The sequence below is a fragment of the Artemia sp. Qi Xiang Cuo genome, chromosome 19 (assembly GCF_049724085.1).
Source record: "Artemia sp. Qi Xiang Cuo chromosome 19, ASM4972408v1, whole genome shotgun sequence".
Taxonomy (NCBI): domain Eukaryota; kingdom Metazoa; phylum Arthropoda; class Branchiopoda; order Anostraca; family Artemiidae; genus Artemia; species Artemia sp. Qi Xiang Cuo.
In genome coordinates, this window is record NC_142812.1 from 17,868,403 (window position 1) to 17,890,500 (window position 22,098).

The following is a 22,098-nucleotide window of genomic DNA, read 5'->3' on the forward strand; positions in this document are numbered from 1 at the left end:
ATGACAATGAAATATATATACCTAGTAAATATATTGTATATATACATACCTAGGGTGTGATTTAGAGTCTTGAACTTGACGCATGTGTCTAGTCGGCTAGAAACCTGCTTCTCCGCTTCATGATCCTCGAACAGGAAAACAATTTCGAAGTTTCTTCTCTGAACATTACTGAGCTGCAGACCACTGATCATGAAAAATATTAAATAAAAAAACAAAACAAGTTTTTCCAAATGAAAGTAAGGAGCAATACAAACACTTAAAACTAAATAGAAATTATTATGTATAATAGGGGGTTTTGCCATGGGCGCCCATATGGGGGGGGCAGGGGGGGCTCCCACCCCCACCCCCCTGGCTGAATGATGTTGCCTTATTTTTATATTTTTGTTCTGAAATTTCTCTTATATAGCATTAAAAGTGCCAATTAGACAAGGTGTGCCCCCCCCCTGGACTTCAGCGTCTGGGCGCCCATGGGTTTTGCCCCATAGTCAATACTACGCTCTTTACGCTAAAGTTCGAGTTTTGTTCCAATTCTTTAAGAATGACCCCTGAATCACAAAGGCCGATTGATTAGAATAAATAACGCTTGAAAGTACTCAAAAACTTTAGCGTAAAGAGCGAGGTATTGACTAGGGATGAACCCTCATTTACGTAATAATTTCTGTTCGTTTTAATGTTGCTCCTTACTTTCAGTTGAAACACTTATATTTTTTTATTTAATTCCCAATCGTTTTTTTTAAATAATGCTGTGAAATTTGGCGTCCCCTTCATAGAAATTTCCCTTCCCCCATGAAAACTTCCTCCAAAGATCCTCCCATGTAATCCCCCCCTAACCAGAAGAAATCCTCCCTGAAAATGTATGTATACTTCCTAATAACAAATACTATATGTAAACAATGGGCAAAGTTCATAACTTGCAGCCCGGTTTTGATAAGATAAGTTTTATTCTTCATTAGATACACATACAATATTACATGTTATTATTCCCCCAAAGGCTCATTGGCCTGTACAAAGAAGGAAGACATATGAATTGCTTACTCAGAGATGAAAAACAAAAGAAAATTTAAAATGATCATTTACTCACATACGAAGGAGAAGAAAAAAAATATAGATAAAACGAAAAGTATAGAAAAAATAGAATGAATAAACTAAAATAATTAATTAGATTAAATAGACTCCAAAAAAATAAAATAAATAAAAATAAAAACATAAATAAAAATAACTTCTATGAAGCCAAAGAATTTTTAACAAATATTTTTAAACAAACCAAATGAGGGGCACCCTCGAGCTGATTCAGGCAACTTATTCCAAACAATATGACACGCCATTAGAGGATTAAAATCTGACCTTATGCAAGGAGTAAATGGAAATTGAACATGATTTGTCATATTACGAAGATTATGATAATACTGATCAGAATCATGAGGTAGTGGAATCCAAAGGGGCCGGAGAAAGTCCACCGTAAGCTTAAAGAAAGTGAAACATGCACATGGAATAAGATACAGTGACTCAGATTAAGCAACGCGATAACAAAGGAACTACGGGATTCCTGAATGAGGTTTCTAGCTTTATTGTAAACCTTAGAAAGTGGTTTTAACAGTGAAAGAAAAGTTGACATCCAGACAATTGAACAGTAAGAAATGTAAGATTGGATCAAGCAGTGAAAAAGCATTTTCAAAATCGAGTCTGGAAAAGTATGTCTAAGTTTCCTTAAAATACCGAGAATCCTGCATATCTTCATTTTAATAAAATCAGTGTGATGTTTATAAGATTGGTTTTCATCAACAAGAATGCCCAAAAAACGAACATATCGGTATTTAGATCTATGAATTATTCCATTTGGCTGGTGAATTTCTGATAACTGGGGATAAACCTGAGAAACACGTGAAAAAATCAAAAAAATGGAATTAGAAAAATTCAGAGTAAGATAATTAACATCAAGCCACATAATGACCCTCTCAAAAAAATTTTGCAAATTCATTCGAAGCTTAGATTCGCAATTTCCCAAAGTGCCAAGTGTGTTGTCATCAGCAAAACAAACAAGGACATCGGAAGAAGGCGAACTATAGTTGACACTATGGGCAAGGGAAGGCTTAGGATGACAAAGTCGACAGCAATTAATAAGTTTCTGCTTTTTTACAACATAATATAGATCATTTACATAAATCAAAAATAGCACAGGCCCTAAAACTGATCGCTGGGGGACACCAAAATTCACTTGCGAGGATGACCGGAAAAGTGGATCAACAGAAATTAACCTATCCTTGAAATAAGACTGGAACCAAAAAAATACACTTCCCCTTATGCCAAAATGAGACATATTTGATAGAAGAATTTCAAGGGTCAAGGAATCGAAAGCCTTACGAATATCCAGGAATACAGCAGCCGGAATCAATCCCGAACCTAACGCAGAATGAACAAAATTCAAAAGGGTCATACAGGCATGTTCAGTGGAGTGCTTCATTCGGGAACCAAATTGAAAATCATGAAGAAAATTTTTAGATTTTAAGAAAGTAAGGAGACGAGAATGCATAGCCTTTTCAAATATTTTACTGAATACTGATAAAATTGAAATTGGTCGATAATTTGCCGGATCATTTCTTGGTCCACCTTTATACAAAACAATAATCCGAGCATGCTTGAGAGCATCCGGAAAAACACCCCATTCAAATGAAAGATTAACAAGTTTTGTTAGAGGCAATACTATTGAAGGAAGAATAGATTTAACTTAGTAGGGATAGAATATAGCCCAGATGAAGACGAGTTTTTCAAGCCATTAACAATTTTAGTAATTTCACTTACTGTTACTGGCTCTAGAAACATAGACTTAACACAAGATGGCCCGAGGTAAGATCTAAAGTCAGGCCTAGGCCGAGACAAAGTAACTGTAGAAGTAATATTCTTACCAATATTAGCGAAGAATGAGGTGAATGCCTCTTGGACATCAAGCTCACCCTCCACAGCTGCATCACTAATGACTAGACTCTTAGGTATAGAGCGAGATTGAGAACTGGGTTTAAGTACAGATTTGATTACCTTTCAAGTTTTACGAAGATCACTGCCAAACGAATCAGAGTTATATGGATAATACAGAGACGTGGCTTTCTTAAATAAGTTATTATATATATATATTCCGGTAGATCTTGAATTGACAAAGACGAATAGCACCTGCTGAAAGTGTAGCGCATTTATAAGCTCTCCAGAGATTATTCTTCCTTCTCCAGCTTTTGAGAAGTCCGGATCGGGTGACTTTGGGAAAAAATGAGTGTGAGAGGGGGCGTAGTTGCCCTCCAATTTTTTGGCCTCTTAAAAAGGGCACTAGAGCTTTTAATTTCCGTTCGAATGAGCCCTCTCGCAAATTCTAGGACCACTGGGTCGATACAATCATTAAACTTGATGAAACTTATATATTTGAAATCATCATAAAAATGTGATTCTTTTGATGTATCTATTGGTACCGTACCGAAATTCAGTTTTTTTTTTTAATTTTTGTTACTATTGATCAGGGTTGCTCCCCGATACAAGTTCTACAAATAAGTGCGGTGCTCTTGAATCTTCGAACCCCCTAAAGACGAAAGTGCTGTATGTGTTCTGCCGAAACTAAAACATGTATTGGAAGTCTGTTTTATTATAATATTACAAATAACAAGAAATACTACTCTAATTTCCAGAAAATAAAAATTGTTTCATAGAGTTTATTTTTGACAACCAATTTGGTTTCACCAGTCTGAACTGACAATGTTTCTCTCTTTTAATTGACCTTTTCAAATATGTTGAAAAACAATTATCTAAATCCCATTTACAATAATATTTGTTCATATCGAGATTTAGCCAAACGCTAACTTAAGCTAGCCAGATTTTTCATAAAAGTTTCTAATTGGCTGAGAAATTCTATAAAAGATTGTGATTGGCTCAAATTAGCGCTAGAAAAATAATGTCGATATTACTAAAATCTTATTGTCAATGGGCCTTTAACGAAGCTTCAAACTGGCCAAATTCCCGTTCAACCGTGTCATGTGGGTTCATTCCTGTAAACTCCTTTTTTTCAATAATTACTCCATTTTGCGCCACTTAGCATACGTCTTGGAGTAACACTTGTTTGTCCAGTTGTGGCACACTTCCGCCATCTGTGGCATGTGCCACCTGGCTTACGTGATTTTTGATAGGGGATAACTTATCGGGTTAAAATGTGAACGATGGGTCTTTCTATAGTGAGTTACGCCTCGGGTATGAGCATTAGTTGCTTTTCTTTTTTTTTATCATTTGGATTTGTAGCTATACTGTTTGGTACTTTTCTAAAACCCGGGACACGCTCGACGAGAAAAGTAAAGCTTAGATAGCCATTACCCGGTATTGCCTATCTGACACTGTATAACAAGGTAGCTAGGTTAGGTTACGTATTTAATATATATGCTATGCTTTACCCCCTCCCCTAATGTGTAAATATATAGCCCATATCTGTTCATAAACTATTATATTTTCTTCCTTAATAAACTATTATATTTTGTTTTATTTCATTAGCATTAACCAAACTTCACTTCTCGCATATGTCCCGGATTTTAGAACAGAACCTACTGTTTTCTATTTAGAAACTATTGCTTTATGTAAATTAAGCGTTTACGATTTTCTTGACTGATGGACTTAGCAGGTTTGTTTAATTCACCCAAATTTGAATAATAAATATGAGTTGGCGAGACTGATAAAAATCGCTTTGTTTGTGACGCGTGCGCAATGCGGGTCAAATATGAGATAATGCCATGGAAGTCCCAGCTTGCGACCGAAGGTCGGGCCAACATGGCAGGTGACAAACGAAGCTTTTGCACCTGGCTTTTTATAAAGCCGGCTGTAAAACTCTCGACTGGTCGACGGGATAATGAACCATGAACTAAAGGCAGTTGCAATCTGGGGCCCCTTTTTAGAATGTCATGCAAACTACTACATTTTCTTGAAATACAGCTGCTCTTTGTTTGACAGATGGGTTTATTATACAAATTGAAGTGGTTTTTCATCATTATCATCATTACATCTCCGATGCAAGGATTATAACGTGTAATTGGCTTTGAGAGGCTTCAAAATGTGAGAGTTATAGTCGGGGACATATACGGGGTGGGTAAATGTGCCGTCGGACAAACGTTCCGATGTTTTACCAGTCGGACAAACATTTTCTTTTTTTGGGGGTGGGGATCAAACCCGCCCCCATCCCCGGAAACGGCCTTGGACCCGTCCATACTCTGAATTTTAGGAATTCCAGTGATTTGTTCGGTTTTCCATAAATCGCCCACTTGCACGTTTTTTTCGAATATGCCCTTCTGAGAATGTTGGGCTCTGAAATTCCTGTCAATTTACGTACGCTACCTGGACCTAGTACTTCCAATATCATCTTTTAGTGGGGTTACACTTACGCTTTGTTTTATCTAATTCCTTGTACATATGCAGACTTATTTCCAAGGCCTTGGTGTGTGAGTTTTAGTAAATTTTTGCTGAATGGAGTCGGAGTAACAGAAATAATGTAAGACCCTTTGGGGTCAGAGTTATGGAGACGCAAAGCCTGGAGTCAAGCCAAATACTCTTTAAATACTACTAGAAAGAAGCAACAATAAACATAATTAACATTGTAAACTAATTGTAGATTTATTGTAGATTTAATTTTAGAAATATTTGCACCAAAGTACCACAGAATTCAATTATTCAATAAACAGCATACAGTAAAGAATTTATTCAACTATTTGTACCACTATTGAAAAATATATATAGGCTATAATATTTGCAAATATATTAGATATAAAAGGCAGAAAGATAGAAAATGCTTAATAGATTGACAGATATACCTCTTCTGTACTCTACAGCAATTCTGGTAACGCAGAATATAAAGTTTATAAGATAAATACAATAAGATTAAATAATTTATAAATTAAGATAATTTATATGATAAAAAATATATTTAGAAAAGAATTTGATAAAACTAGATACTTTTTACGAAAATCGAAGAAAAAAGGCCTTTACGAAAAGGGAAGTATTACAGCTCGGAATTGAAGCAATTATGTTTTAAGTTTCAGGAGTTAGATTTGGAGTCGGAATATTGAAAAAGGTCTGGAGTCTGGGTTGGAGTTGCTTTAATTTATAACCGACTCCAAAGCCCTGCTTATTTCGGGTTGAGAAGCCATTAAAAAGAAAACTTACTTGACCTCCACCGCTTGCTTCTGCCGTTGACTCTCAGGTTCGCTTGGGCCATTGATTAGGTGCGACTCATGCTAATAGCAATCGAAATTCTAAAACAAAGCATTTTGGTAACAGTATGTGCATCGAAAGAATTGCCCTTTTAAGGCGATTCAAAATATTTAAACTTCAAGCTTAAAGTTCACAAGCTAAGAGCCTGGGAAACTTTATTTGATTTCGAAAAAAAGGGAAACAGCCCCTAAAAGGCGAGGGATATTGATGAGAATTACATTTTCAAGTTCAGCATATCATCGAATCTATTCGAGAGATGTTATGCCCACTGATAAAATGCGAATTGTGTAAGGAGGATTACGGATAAATGATCATGGATAAATAGCAAAAATATTGTGGTGCATCAAAGCAGTTTTTTTCTGCCATTTAGTGGCGTTGACTAATTATTTTTGGTCAAAGAGGGCCAAAAAGCTATTGAGTTTGAACTCTTCACATTGGCAATCGATTTCAGATTATCAGAAAACTATATATTGAGCTCCTCAGTTTCTGGTGGCAGCGATACTGCAATATGGCGCACCTTTCCAACAAATTTAGAGCCTAACTTTTCTAGCTGGAAACATGAAAAATAGACGCAGAATAATCTCGGAATCATGAGGTGCAAATTAGTCCTCAAAAAACCAAAAATACGAACAGAAAAAAAGGCAAAACGTAAGCGACCCAAAATGTGACGCCGCGATAACGAACATGAGAGGACCGAAGGCCCGAGTTTCTGACCTTAGCGAATGGAGGGAGGTAATGTGAGGCTATATTTTTAAGGACCACCTGAGTCTGCTTTCCTAGAGTGCTAAGGGTCCGAGATTGTCATTGGCGAGGGCTGAAGTCCCGAATGAATGAAGCGAGGTGGTAAAACGTGCTAAAATGCACGTAAATGGGTGTTTGAATCTAAGAATACAATGAAAATGGCAATCCCTCCCCTATTTAAAAATCATCTGGTCGATCTGAATTTTACTGTTGGTACTGATGCAACCAGGGGAGAATTCGATGCCCTTTGCTAAAACTTCGAAACTTAAAAAAAACTTTGTACCTGTCGATTTGACAGTGAATAATCATTTGTTATGTGGATGTCACCCAAAGACATATCCAGGATTTTTGCTGGGGGGGGGTACAAAAAACTTAAAAAACGCATCAAAAATTTTATGTGAATTTTTTTTGCGTTTCTACGAGTCGGAGAAAACTTTCGGGGGTGGGTGGTGTTCAAACTTGGTAAACCCTGAATAAGGCCTTGATGATCACCTATAAATACCTACTTTTTTGCACAAAAGCGGAGATGTTATACCTTTTTGGAGCAAGAATCATTCAGGGATTTATCATCTGTTTAAGTGGAAGGCTCCAGGAAGTGGTGGATCCAGAGGGGGGCGAGGGGGCCCCCTAGCGTAGTCTAAAGTAGTGTAATTTACTTAATTAACGCAAGTTTGCGTTGATTAAACTTGCTCCTAACACAAGTTTATCGGATCAACCTCCCCCCCCCTCTAAAAAAAATTCTGGATCCGCCCCTGGCTCTAGATGGGTTACTCAGGTTTAAGGCCACTCCTCACCCTTGCCTCATACATATAGACATGTCACACCTCATTCAGAGATAACATAGAGAATTTTAATGCTAGTTACCCGCCGTAAATATCGTTATTCCCCCAGGGAACATGCATTCTCTTTATGTTTCAGTACAATACATCGTACTCAAGGCGTGTTTCCGCCGTTCTAGCAAGAATTTCACTAAAAAGTGTGTTTCCTTGGTCTAACAAAATATTGTTACTTGTTATTATATTGTTATTGTTACAATGGATACTAGTGATTTCATGTTGCCATTGTGTAACGCAAGCACGTACGCAGGAATTTCTTGGGGGGGGGGGCAAATCCTTCAAACCCATTATTCTGTGAGAAAAATCATAAAATTACGGGAAAATAAAAAAAATCGTGAGATTTCTGACGGGGGTGGGCCCGGAGGCCCCCATCTGCATGCGTCCCTGGTGTAACGTATGCCACTTAATTTTGAAAATTGTAAATGATCTAATACAAAAATGTTCAGCTAAAAACAATCCAGCAATCAGAAATAAGTTTACATTCTTACAGACCACGTTGAAACCAAGGCGACAGTTCTACTTAGCCAATGTGAAACCACTTGTTTTCTAACCAATTGAAAATTTTTTAGACTAAATAATTGACGGATTCTGGGCCGAAATTAAAAAGGATTATGAAGTTTGAAACGCTGTGTTAATTTCTTATATAAATCTGACGATTCCATTATTAAGTTGTGTGACGAATTGTATGATCCCGCGAGCGGTTGGTAACAATTTTTTGCTTGTCAAAATTTATTTACAGAAAAATGTTAGAAACAATTGGGAAACAAGCCAATAGTTGGCCCCTTTTCGCTTTGTAATTGAAAAGTGATTTATGTTCAGCTAATGTTGAAGCATTATTTTTGATGGTGCATAATACTAAAATAATGGTATGATTTTTAAAAACCACAATACTATGCTAAAAAAAAAAATATAGGCTACGTTGACTGACGCAAAAGGAAAATGTAATTTTGGAAATCTAGAATACAATAATGGCAATACTATACAAGGCCGTATGCAGGAGGAGAATACATGGTTTGCCCCCTCCCCCTAAAAATTTGTCCGACATGTAAAAATTAACTAAAATGCTTATAAACAGATTGTTGATGTGTTCTGTAAAGATTCTTTTTGAACCCTTCCCCTCCAAAAAAAGGGTAAGCCCTTGATGCTATAGTTAAATGAGACCTTCGAGTTGTGCAGTATATAAATACTTGTATGCATTTGTTTTTAACTAGGTATAGCATGTACACTTTGTACTGAAAGAGGCTTGGGGGAGGAGGGGGATCATGCCCCTCCGGGAGCCCTCCAGCTATATAAATTTAAATCTACATGATTCTGATTTCAACGAAATATTTCATATGCATCTTCATGCTAAAATGCTTGCGTTTATATATGTCATTCGTCCAATAGATGTGTTTAGAGAAATCGAGGGATTACCTACTTTCTACCAACTAGCAGTCGTATCCAGGGGAGCTACTCGATTTGACCCCCCCCCCCTGTCAAATATTTGTCCGACTCGTACAAAATTAAGAAAATACATGTAAACAGATTTATCGTTACGAGTTGTATATTTTTTGGTATTCCCCTGAAAAAATTTTCTAGATATGGTCCCGCCACATACCATACGACTCTTTGGAGTTGGCGGAAAGTGCGTGCCACTTTCCGCCATCTCCTGATGTGCACGATTTTTAAAAGTGGACAACCCCTCTACAAATATAACTGCCTCTGTCCCATCTTTGAAACAAATGTCATAGCTACCGGAATGGAATCCTAGCTGTCTCACTATTTATTTCTTGGCCTTACTTTAAGATTGTACGAAAAGGCTGTTTTTTTTTAAACCCTCGCGGGCAGTAGATTTTTGTAGTGTGGCTTGCAGGGGAGGCACATGCGCAGGAATTTGTTTCAGGGGGGGGCACAAATCCTTCCAACCCATTATTCTGTGAGAAAAATCAGAAAATTATGGGAAAATGAAAAAAATCGTGAGATTTCGGGGTCCCCCCCCCCCGCGTACGTCCCTGTTGCAGGGTGAGACATACCTTTCACCGACTAGCAAGGTCTCATTGGTCCATTAAATTGTGAAACCTTTAATTTTTTGTCACTATCCCCCCTTAGTCCCCCCCTCTTGAGACGATTGTCGTTATTTTAATTTAAATCATACATTTTTTTCTTTTTTATTCTCTAAAAGTAGATTTGTGTTGTGTGACTGGTCAGGGTGGGATATACCCTTTGCCGACTAGTTAGGTCTCACTGCTTCATTAAATAGTCAAACCGTCGGCTTTTTTTGTCACTTTTCCACCCAGTAAACAATAATGAATGACAAGTTAAAGGGTTTAATCTTAACCCGTCTGTCATTTCCTATGTCTTTTAGAGAATTAATTACACAAAACCTTCTCAAAAATCAAGAGTATTATATCCGGTTGTATTTATCTCTACCGCTTTCAGCTTAGCCCTAAGGGAGTAAGGATTTTTAGCCTCTCAGCAAATATAATTACACAATTCTTGTGAACAAAGGGTAAAGGGTGCAAGGCATTTCCGATTTGTCCATTTTCCATCTGTTCCGGTCAAGCCATTGTTTAAAAACTAGTCGAATCCGCGGGTAGGCTACCTTTCTTACTGATTTTTTGGCAATTTTACAAGACTCAGTCAATGCTTGAAAGGACAGACGCAGATTTAAATATAATTGACCTTGTTATTAGGCTACATAGCAGTTCAAAGCGTAAACAGGAATTCGGGGGGGGGGGTATCATAAGAGTGACAATTCGATAGATTATTTGGAAAATATGAAAAAATGAAAAGGGCTGTCCCCTCCTCAACGCCTCGCTCTTTACGCTAAAGTTTGACTCTTTGTCACAACTCAACTTTTTAAAACAATAAAAACTTTATATTAAAGCGCGCGGCGCTGAGGTGGGGACAGCCCCTTCCATTACGGAATAATTTCTGTTCGTTCTAAGTTTTAATGTCGCTCCTTACTTCCAGTTAAGAACAAGCTTTTTTCTTATATTTAATTTCTGAACGTTTTTACACTAATACATGCTCGAATTTGGCTCACCGTACATGAAAAATTAAAACAAAATTTGCATATTAATATTGGCAGACCTGTTCCGTATATGAAAAGGGCTGTCTCCTCCACACCGCCTCGCTCTTTACGCTAAAGTTTGACTCTTTGTCGCAACTATACTTTTTAAAACAATAAAAACTTTATCTTAACGAGCGCGGCGTTGAGGAAGGGACAGCCCCTTTCGTATACGGAATAATTTCTGTTCGTTCTAAGTTTTAATGTCGCTCCTTACTTCCAGTTAAGAAAAAGCTTTTTTCTTATATTTAATTTCTGAACGTTTTTACACTAATACATGCTCGAATTTGGCTCACCGTACATGAAAAATTAAAACAAAATTTGCATATTAATATTGGCAGACCTGTTCCGTATATGAAAGGGGCTGTCCCCTCCTGAACGCCTCGCTCTTTATGATAAAGTTTGACTCTTCGTCACAACTCTACTTTTTAAAACAATAAAAACTTTAGCGTAAAGAGCGAGGCGTTGAGGAAGGGACAGCCCCTTTCGTATACGGAATAATTTCTGTTCGGTTTAAGTTTTAATGTCGCTCCTGGCTTCCAATGAAAAAGCAAACTTGTTACTTATTTAATTTCTGAACGTTTTTACACTAATACATGCTCGAATCTGGCTCACCGTACATGAAAAATTAAAACAAAATTTGCATATTAATTTGGCAGACCTGTTCCGTATATGAAAGGGGCTGTCCCCTCCGGAACGCCTCGCTCTTTATGCTAAAGTTTGACTCTTCGTCACAACTCTACTTTTTAAAACAATAAAAACTTTAGCGTAAAGAGCATGGCGTTGAGGAAGGGACAGCCCCTTTCGTATACGGAATAATTTCTGTTCGGTTTAAGTTTTAATGTCGCTCCTGGCTTCCAATGAAAAAGCAAACTTGTTACTTATTTAATTTCTGAACGTTTTTACACTAATACATGCTCGAATCTGGCTCACCGTACATGAAAAATTAAAACAAAATTTGCATATTAATTTGGCAGACCTGTTCCGTATATGAAAGGGGCTGTCCCCTCCTCAATGCCACGCTCTTTATGCTAAAGTTTGACTCTTTGTCACAACTCAACTTATGAAAACAATGAAAAATAAACTTTAGCGTAAAGAGCGAGGCGTTGAGGAGGGGACAGCCCCTTTCGTATACGGAATAATTTCTGTTCGTTTTAAGTTTTAATGTCGCTCCTGGCTTCCAATGAAAAAGTAAACTCGTTACTTATTTAATTTCTGAACGTTTTTACACTAATACATGCTCGAATCTGGCTCACCGTACATGAAAAATTAAAACAAAATTTGCATATTAATTTGGCAGACCTGTTCCGTATATGAAAAGGGCTGTCCCCTCCTGAACGCCTCGCTCTTTATGCTAAAGTTTTACCCTTCGTCACAACTCAAATTTTTAAAAAAATAAAAACTTTATCGTAAATAGCGAGGCGTTGAGGAAGGGACAGCCCCTTTCGTATACGGAATAATTTCTGTTCGTTTTAAGTTTTAATGTCGCTCCTTACTTCCAGTTAAGAAAAAACTTTTTTCTTATATTTAATTTCTGAACGTTTTTACACTAATACATGCTCGAATTTGGCTCACCGTACATGAAAAATTAAAACAAAATTTGCATATTAATTTTGGCAGACCTGTTCCGTATATGAAAAGGGCTGTCCCCTCCTGAACGCCTCGCTCTTTATGATAAAGTTTGACTCTTCGTCACAACTCTACTTTTTAAAACAATAAAAACTTTAGCGTAAGTCGCGAGGCGTTGAGGAAGGGACAGCCCCTTTCGTATACGGAATAATTTCTGTTCGTTTTAACTTTTAATGTCGCTCCTGGCTTCCAATGAAAAAGCAAACTTGTTACTTATTTAATTTCCGAATTTTTTTCAACGAATGCATACATGCATTTTCCCGAATTTCATTCGTTGCATCATTCGTTTTTCCGAATTTGGCTCATTGTACATTAAAAAATCAAAACAAAATTTGCATATTAAGTTTGGCAGCCCTATTTCAAATATAAATGGGGCTGTCCCCTCCTCAACGCCTCGCTCTTTTTTCTAAAGTTTGACTCTTTGTCACAACTCCACTTTTGAAAACAATAAAAATGTGCTCGAGTTTGGCTCACTGTACATGAAAAAAAAAATTGTCTATAAATTTTGGCAGATCTATTCCGTATATGAAGGGTTGCTTCCTCCTCTATACCTTGCTCTTTACACTAAAATTGTTAGCACTTTTAAAAAGCTTCCTATTCTAATTAAACGGTCCCCGTGTTTCAGTAGAGTTCTTAAAACATTGGGACAAACAGTCAAATTTTAGCGTAAAGAGTAAGGTATTGAGGAGGTATTCCATATCATATATGGAATAATTTCTCTTCGTTTTTCAAATAATTCCGGTAAATCTGGCTCGCCCTATATAAAATATACCCCTCTCCCTCACAGAAAACTTCGTGTAAATTTCATCCAATTCGGTAAAGTGCACCCCCCCCGTCAAGTTCCCTCCAGACAGTTCAATCCTCGCTGAGAATCCCCCCTCCCTGTAATACTGCTTGCGGACGATTCAGTCTGAAAAATTCTCCTTAGCATTCTTTCATTTGATTAATACTAAGCTCTAAACGGTTTCTCGATCACTTCACAAATGCACATTTCCGTGGAAATTACTTCCCGGAAATCAAACACGCAGAAAAAGCCCCTCAAACACGCAGAAAAAGCCCGAAACATCTCCAAATGAAAAATTTGGCAAAGAAAATGTAGGACAATTAAAAAGAATTTCGTATAGTAATTCTGTCAAATCCCCTCAGGTTAAATTTCCCATGGAATGTTCTCCCCACCCCCAGAAATTTTCCTCCTCAAGGAAGATTCTCCCTGTACACTTCCACCCCAAGCACAACCCCCGCCCCCCACCCCCAAAAAATGTCTGTATACTTCCCAATAATAAATCTTACAAGTAAACAATGGCCGAATTTCATAACTTGCAGGCCTCTCCCCACGGACTGTGGGGGTCATTTTACATCTAAAGACCTAATTATTTGATCTTTTAACTATACTGAACAAAATAGCTATCTAAGAAATTTGATCAGATAGTTTAGGGGAAAATGGGTGTGGGAGGGGGCCCAGTTACCCACCAGTCTTTTTGGTCACTTAAAAAGGGCACTAGAACTTTTAATTTCCGTTCGGATGCATCCTCTCCAGATTTCTAGGACCGTTATTGCGATAAAATCCCCCCTGAAAAAAAATAATAAAAACACGCATCCTTGATCTGTCTTCTGGCAAAAATAACAAAATTCCACATTTTTGTCTATAGGAGCTTGACTCTATAGCAGAGTTCTCTGTTATGCTGGATATAATGACGAAATTTTCATTAAGATTTCTTTAATTTTAGGGGGTATTCCCTCCTATTTAAAATTCAGGCAAATTTTCTCAGGCTCGTAAATTTTGATGGGTAACACCACAGTTCATATAATTATCCAGTATGATCATTCCTTATCTCACCCATTATAAAAACCCGGACCGGGGTGCGAGTGCTCCAGAGAACGTAGAAACATAAGCGGCGTCAGATCTTTTCACGGTTAGACAAGTCAGACGCAAAACAATCGGAAACAAGTGGAAACCCGCTATTAATAACTGCACGAAGAAGTGGGAGGAGCTTTTTGTTCGCACCGAGAACGAAGACCAGAAATGATCTGCGATAAGCTTACTGGATAATTATATGAACTGTGGGTAACACTAAACTTGATGAATCTTATATATTTGTAGTCAACATAATAAGCTGATTCTTTTGATTTATCTATTCATATTAAAATTCCTTTTTTTAGAGTTTCAGTTACTTTTGAGCCGAGTCGGTCCTTAATTACAGTTCTTTACCACGAACTGTTTGAAAAGGAACAAATATTTTTGGAATCAAGATAAACACCAGATTCCTCCAATAATTGTTTTCAAAATATCGATTTTTAGATTTAGGGCGGCTATTGACGTGGCCCCGTCCATTACTTACTTATTATTACCATGGACGGTTTGAAAGAGGAAGTTTGAATTATTGTTGGACGATATTGGATATCGGTATGGATATATCGGATCAAATATCGATATCGAATATCGAAACGTAAATATCGATATCGAAAACGATATTTGGACATTTTCGAATATTTTCGGATTTTTTTTTTGTATCTACCGGTGAACGTCCAGCAGAAAAGATCCAACATGGAAAATTGTTTCGCAAATGGTCGAGAAGAAGCAGAATAATGCCTTCAATCCATTGACTCACATGCTGAGGCACAACATGCATAGCTGTATCCATTGAAATAGCCTGTTCTCAAGCTCAAACTACGTTTACTGAGGATGGACTCTCAAATGTTTCTGAGGACCTCCGAAAGGCTTGGCTAGATAAAATGACTTCTAGGCTTATAGGCCTTGGTCAGATCATACTCGTCACGATTGCCATTAACTCGATCTGCGTTTCAAGAAATTGTATATTTCCCACATGGGTTTGGCCTTGCTGGAGTCTATACAACAGAGACAAGTGCCGTGAAAGTCCCTGCGATTCAGCCACTTACAGAATCTAGCTAGTTTGCGGGGATTACATGGCGAAGTTGCACTAGTCAATGCAAGGTAGGCTTCGCCAGCAGCCGCATCTGTCACGGCTCTCCAGATTTCGAGTAGGAAGTTTTTAGTTCCAAGAAAAACCGATCCACTCAAGATGTGGTAGTCTCGTAATATGGGTCTCAGAAATACCTATACTAAGTTGTCATAAAATTAATGTCCATGGCCGCCCCCAGTGTTCTGTAAACTTTTAGGAATTACAGCAGATATTCAGAATTAATATAGTTATCAAGGAAATGGGATTTGACTAGGAAGTGGACTTTTGATAAAGTAATATTTGGAGTTTTAATTTTGGGTTTCGACCCGGAAGGGCCCAGTTCCGAATTTTACTGATATGGGGTTTTTGATTTTTGATGAGCAATTCAACGGACCTTGGAAGTGATTATATATTGAATTTCTGAAGCGTTCAGTGTTAGTTCCTCTCTTGTCTTGAGTTAGTTCCTCTCTTGTCTTGAGTTAGTTCCTGTCTTGTCTTGATGCAGTCAAACTCTTGTATAGTATTTGCTTTGTATAATAAACACATAGTTTATAGTAAAAGAGACTCTTCTACCTCCTTCACGAGAACCCACAACTGAATGATTCGGCTACGTTACCAAAACGCTTATCAAAGTAAACCCTTTATCAGTAGAAAGAAAAGGTTTACAGTTCCTTCTGAGAGTGGATTCCTAGCCTAATCAGTTAATCAAACAGGTCGTGGTAACGAACTATAAGTAAAGAGTGATTCGGCCTAATAGCAATTGAAACTCTAAAACACGGAATTTTCATAACAAGCACAGTTTATAAAATTAGCAGTATGATCATACCCTATCTCACCCATTATAAAAACCCGGACCAAGGTGTGAGTGCTCCAGAGAACGTTTTTGCAGATATAAACATAAGCGGCATTAGATCTTTTCACGGGTAGACAATTCAGATTTCTCTTGGACATGAAACAAGTGGGAACCCGCTATTACGAATAATGCACTTTGTAACCATTTCTCATTGATTGACGGAAACAGACTAACCCGCTAATGTAGAAATAAGTGGGAGGAGCTTTTTGTTCGTACCGAGAATGAAGACCAGAAATGATCTGCGATAAACTTACTGGATAATTCTATAAACTGTGATAACAAGAGACACATCAAAAGAATTGGTTATTTATGCTGATTCCAGATATATAAAATTCATCAAGTTTAGTGCTACCCATCAAAAGCTACGGACCGAAAAAAAATTGCAATGCTAATGAAATAAAACAAAATAGGATGAAAATATAATAGTTTAGAAACAAATTTGGGCTATATATTTGTACATTAGGGAGGGGGGTAAAACATAGCATATATTCAATACGTAACCTAACCCAACCCAACCTAGGTACCTTTTATTCCCCCTAAACCCCGAAAAACTAAAGTTTAAACATGGTTCCCGGAGTGGGAAACCCTTTGTTTTAAAGCGTCTAGGCATTACCCGGTAAAATGCCTATCTGATCTTCAATACGATCGTCGCGTGTTTATCGGATTGTATACACGTACCTTCGATTTTAAATGTGCAGGTACTCCGGGGAAATCACCCGGGGGAAATTATCAGAGAGATCGAAATTGTTCGGGAGATTTTTCTATGGGGAGGGAGGATTTTCCATGGAAGAAATTCTCCATCGGGGAATTTTCCGCGGGAGAAACTTGCATTTGGGACATTGGGAGGGGAGAGTTTCCAGGAAAATTTTTCACGGAGGGAGGATTTCCTGAATGATTAGAAATTAAAAGAAAAAACAAGTCTTTTTTCAAATGAATGAAGGCTAAAAAGAATTATTCAGGCAGAATTGTCTGAAAGAAATTTTCTGGGGGGAATTTTCAGCAGGAATGGAATTGCGTGGGGGAAGGAGGATCTTGCGCAGGAGGAACTTACCAAAGAGAAATTTTCGCAGGGGATGGATTTTTCACGGAAAGAAGAGGCAGATTTTCCAGTGTTATTTGGGTAGCCCCCTCCTCAATACCTCGCTCTTTACGCTAAAATTTGACTTTTTTGTCTCGATCATTTAAGAACAACTCCTTAAATACAAAATCCGTTTAATTAGAGCGAGAACTTTTTTTAAATATAAAAAAAACGGCGTGAAGAGCGAGGTATTGAGGAGGTGGCAACCCCGTCATATATAGAATTGTTTCTGTTCTTTTAAGTTTTAATGTTGCTCCTTGCTTTCGCTTGAAAAAAAATATATTTTTTTAAAATTTAATCTGAAAGGCAGAACCTATTTTCAAGGAAAAATATTGACATGCTACTGATTTTAAATAACCAAAAATAGCCAAGTAATCGAAGTTCTCTTGTATTTTATTTAAAATTTGGAAAAAATTGCGCAAAATACTCTTTAATTATGATCTTTGTTATTAAACTTTGACAAGACTAGGAGTTAAGCTGAGCAAAAAACTGATCAGAAATATCAAAATCGGTATATCGAATATCGAAAGTAAAAATATCGATACATTGATATATTTTAATCAAGTTATCGCCCAACACTAGTTTGAACTACTTATTGTATGGTTTGAGGACTCAATGAAAAATAAATTCCCCTTCATGGAGCACAAGAAACTATGAGTGTGAGCAAATTTCTTAAAAATTTTAAACATTACAATAGGATTTTGAATCTATTTCGTATGCCATTTTGGCGGACTTCATGGCCTAGCTAACTGGTTGCCCCCCTGCATTTGGAAAGCTACGCTTATGTTTATTACTACTATAGTTTACTTAAACACGCCGTCTATACTCAAAAGCAAAAAGAAAACTGTACTTGAATATGAACTGTAATTAATGAACTGTAATTAAACGGAATACACCCAGGAAGGGAAGTAAGGTTAATCCTAATGAAATATAACCTTTAGTTTATATAATAATATAATTTTGGCTATATATTTACACATTAGGGCGTGGGGTGGGGGTAGGGATGAAGTATTTGGACAACACCCCTAACCTAAGCCCACCCCCCTAATGTGCAAATATATAGCCCAACTTATACAAGTCCAATGCATTCTATCACCCGTCACTTGTTTTTGTGGCTATGAAACCGGTTTTCTGAGATCTAACTTAAGCATAATTCTTTAGTGTGTTTCGTTCAATTAACAAGTACGAGTAAAACTAAACTTTTTCCATCGAATGGGTTGGCCTATGCTTTAAAACCGTCAATATACTATGTTTTTTTCACCTTTTTCCGATTTTGATTTTCTGGAGTTCATTGATTTTGCATCTGAATTACTCAAATTTGTTTCTCAAGAATGTTCAAATGCGTATTATATGGTTTTAATTGATTTTTGGAATTCATTCATTTGGGAAACTTTTGAAATTCGGGCCAATTAACTCCCCTGTTCAGTTCGTCGAGAACTAGAATTATTCGTAGACTTTGTTTTAAGTGCTTTTGATAATCTGGGAAAAGGGGTGAATATTCTGAAAAGGGGAGATTGGAAGATCAATAAACTATTTGAGGCCTAAAGTAGATTATTATAGAGCTTTAATTTGAATATTTTTGAAGCTTGAAAATTCGTAAGGGATTTAGCGTGTGTTTAAATGATTGTCAGTTCGTTGCTTGAGCTAATATTTAGGCTTATTCAACTACATCTTCAAACTATTTATGAAATTGAAGATTCTGAAAAGACTCATCACGCCTCTTGTCAGATATGCATACACCGACATGGAGGGGAGGGGTGCGTGATGATTCCTTAACCCTCCTAAAATCACATCCCTGTCTCATGCTTTTTATGAAAATGTCAAGGGGAAACCCGCTTTCAAAAGTCATGTAGGCTACGCCAGGTGGCGTTTGCCAAGCGTGGTGGAACTCTTTGGCACATGTGGCATTCGGATATTTACACGAGGTGGTGGAAAGTGGACGCCCCTCTGGAAACTTTACTAGATAGTTCTTTTGGAAGGCTGGACTTTGGGTAGTTTGGATTTTTCTTCGGAAGCCTGGTTGAAGAAGAAAAAAGTCCAAGAGCTGATCCCTAAAGGCTCAAGCTCTCTCAGTACGAGAAGATCAGGAGAGGGGGGGGGGAGTTCTTATTTTAAAATGCCTAGAACCCTTTTAAAAAATTTAGAGAAAAGGCCTTAAATGTGGGAAAAGAATTAGAAGCCTCATGATTTGAAAAAATATGTTCTCAAGGATTCTAGGCGTTTACCCCCCTCCCCGGCGATTACCCCCGGAAAATTCCCCCTGGGAAATACCCCCCGCGGAAAATATCCCTGCGAAAAATACCCCCTTCCCCCGCGGAAAATACCCCCCCCCCCCGTGGAAAATAAGGCTTTTCAACTTTGAGAATTTTATTTGAGTTTAATTTTTTTTTAATTTCCGTAGGGGGAAAGTTTACGCTGTGTAAAATTCAAGAACACCGGTTTTTTTCGTTAGTTTCTTCGTTACTTTACAAATAAAGTAAAGTTCTCCCCCCCCCAGAAAATGCTTCCCCCCACGGAAGTAACTCCCGCTGAAAATACCCCCTTCTTGGAAACTACCCTCGCGGAAAATACCCTCCCCTCCTGTGGAAAATAATGTTTCTAAATTTGAAACTTTAATTTTAGTTTTTTTTTTTAGTTTCGTTGAAAAGCGCTAAGGAACGGTAAAAAAGAGGTATTTACACACTAGAAGTATATTAAAAACACAAATCCATTTGTGTCGAAAACTTCCATATGAACTTCTACAATTTTTTCGCCAAATTAAAAAAAATGAAGAAGAAAAAAAATATCGGCGAACAATCATCAAAATTAAGGTAAAACATATGGCACCAAGAAGTTTAAGAAGGTTTGGCTATCCTTTGAAAGGATAGTTGGCTTTGGGAACCAACAAATTCTAAATTGTTTAAGTTTTTACGGACGAAAGCGTTGTCAAATTTTACGAGTTTGTTTTTCTTATCTTCCAAGTGTAAAACTACCACAAATTACCATTAACCAAATGCAATTAAATGGAAGCCAAAACTAACAAAATTACAATAGATAGCCTAGTCAAACTCAAAACGAGCAAAAATTAAAAGGTGTATGGCTGGCAACACCCATTTATTCGTCAGACAATAAAATAATTTGCACTTTAATTTAAAAAAAAAACAAAAACAAAAAACCGTGTATTTTTAGTTTGATATACATCTATTCCTTAAGTCTTAATACTTCTTTATTTGTTAAAGTCAAAAAAGTGAAAACATCTAAAATGTATTTTGTTTGCAGTAAAGTTCAAATTAAGTTCTAGTCTTGAGGAGGTGTGGAGGGTTTTCATCCCTACTCATACTAATTGTTCCTAGTTTGAGTTTGAATCGGTTATTTATTGTAATTTCTGTTCGTTTTGGGTTCAATTCATTTATTTATGCTGATTCGTGGTAGTTTTACGCTTGGAAAATCATTTGAATTTATTTCTACTCATTTTTTGCTTAACGAGGCTATTTACTATTCTTTGACAAATTTGTTCTGTGGAAAAAGTTTTTCATATTAATTTCCTTTAATTCTTTATTGACATAGTTTTTTTCATCTAAAAAATATTTATATCTTTTCAATTTTTTTCTATTGTACTCCATAGTTTTTACTTTGAAGATTATTTGACTTTATTTCTGCTCATTTTTGGTTTAATGAGGCTCTTTACTTTTCTTTAAAAAACTTATGTTTCCCATTAACAGATACTATATGTAAGTAACCTAACCTAACCTTAAAACGAACTGAAATTATTACGTATATGAAAGGGGTTGACTCCTCCTCAAGACCTCGCTCTTTACGTTGAAGTTCTAGATATATGGCTACTAAAAAATTTCAGAAGAATAGCAAGGTATCTGGAAATTTTGTTAACTAAAAATAAAAAAAACAACAAATCACAGTATAAAGTAAATGTATTGTTTCATTTCAGTGTTTTTTCCAAGTGCTGAATTTTTTTTTCAATGACCGTTTTACCAAGTATTAATTACTATTATTAGGTTAATGTATTGTTTCATTAAGTTTTTTATGATGATCGCTGATCAAAGTTTATGTTAATTGTGCCTCTCATTTGTAATCTTACTGTGTTCATGGCCGTATATTTGGCTTTAAAATACACTTATTTATCTATCTATCGAGTGTGCAGAATAATCGTACCAAGCACATTTTGCATGCATATATACTATACTTTACCCCCCCCCCCTTAATGTGAAAATATATAGCCCAAATTTATTTCTAAAGTAACGAAGAAACTAACAAAAAAACGATGTGTTCTCGAGTTTCAGACAGCGTAAACTTGAATGAGTGGCGCGTAATACACAAGTACCAAAATTCCTTCCCCCTACAGAAATTAAAAAAATAAAACCTAAAAAAATTCTCAAATTTTGAAAGCCTTATTTTCCACGAGGGGGGGGTATTTTCCGGGGGAATCGCCAGGGGGGGGGGGGTAAACGCCGGCCACCATTCTTAAGCATTAGACCAAATGATCCCAAGCGATAACGTAGGAATTTATTAGAGACTGGACGTGAAGGATCCATTTTTAAAAGCCCCTAAAATAGGTGAGCTATTTAAGCAACATCTAGAATTTAAGGTAAAGTCTTGAATTTTTGGTGGAGGGATGAGGTTTCCCCCATGCGTACGATTTCTCCTTAGTTTTTGGCCCTATTTTCGTTGATGAGGAGTGCGAAATGATCCCAAACCTTGGGGTATATCATATAGGAAGTAGATATCCCTGGATGTGTGTACTTAGATTGTGAGGTTTGGTAAGTAAACCC

The 22,098-nt window shown here is 37.0% G+C and overlaps 1 protein-coding gene across 1 annotated transcript in view; it reads left to right on the forward strand.

Annotated features, from left to right (window-relative positions):
- Positions 1 to 22,098, forward strand: part of LOC148940566 (protein brain tumor-like) — a 120,030-nt gene that overhangs the window by 24,420 nt on the left and 73,512 nt on the right. The window lies entirely within an intron of this gene.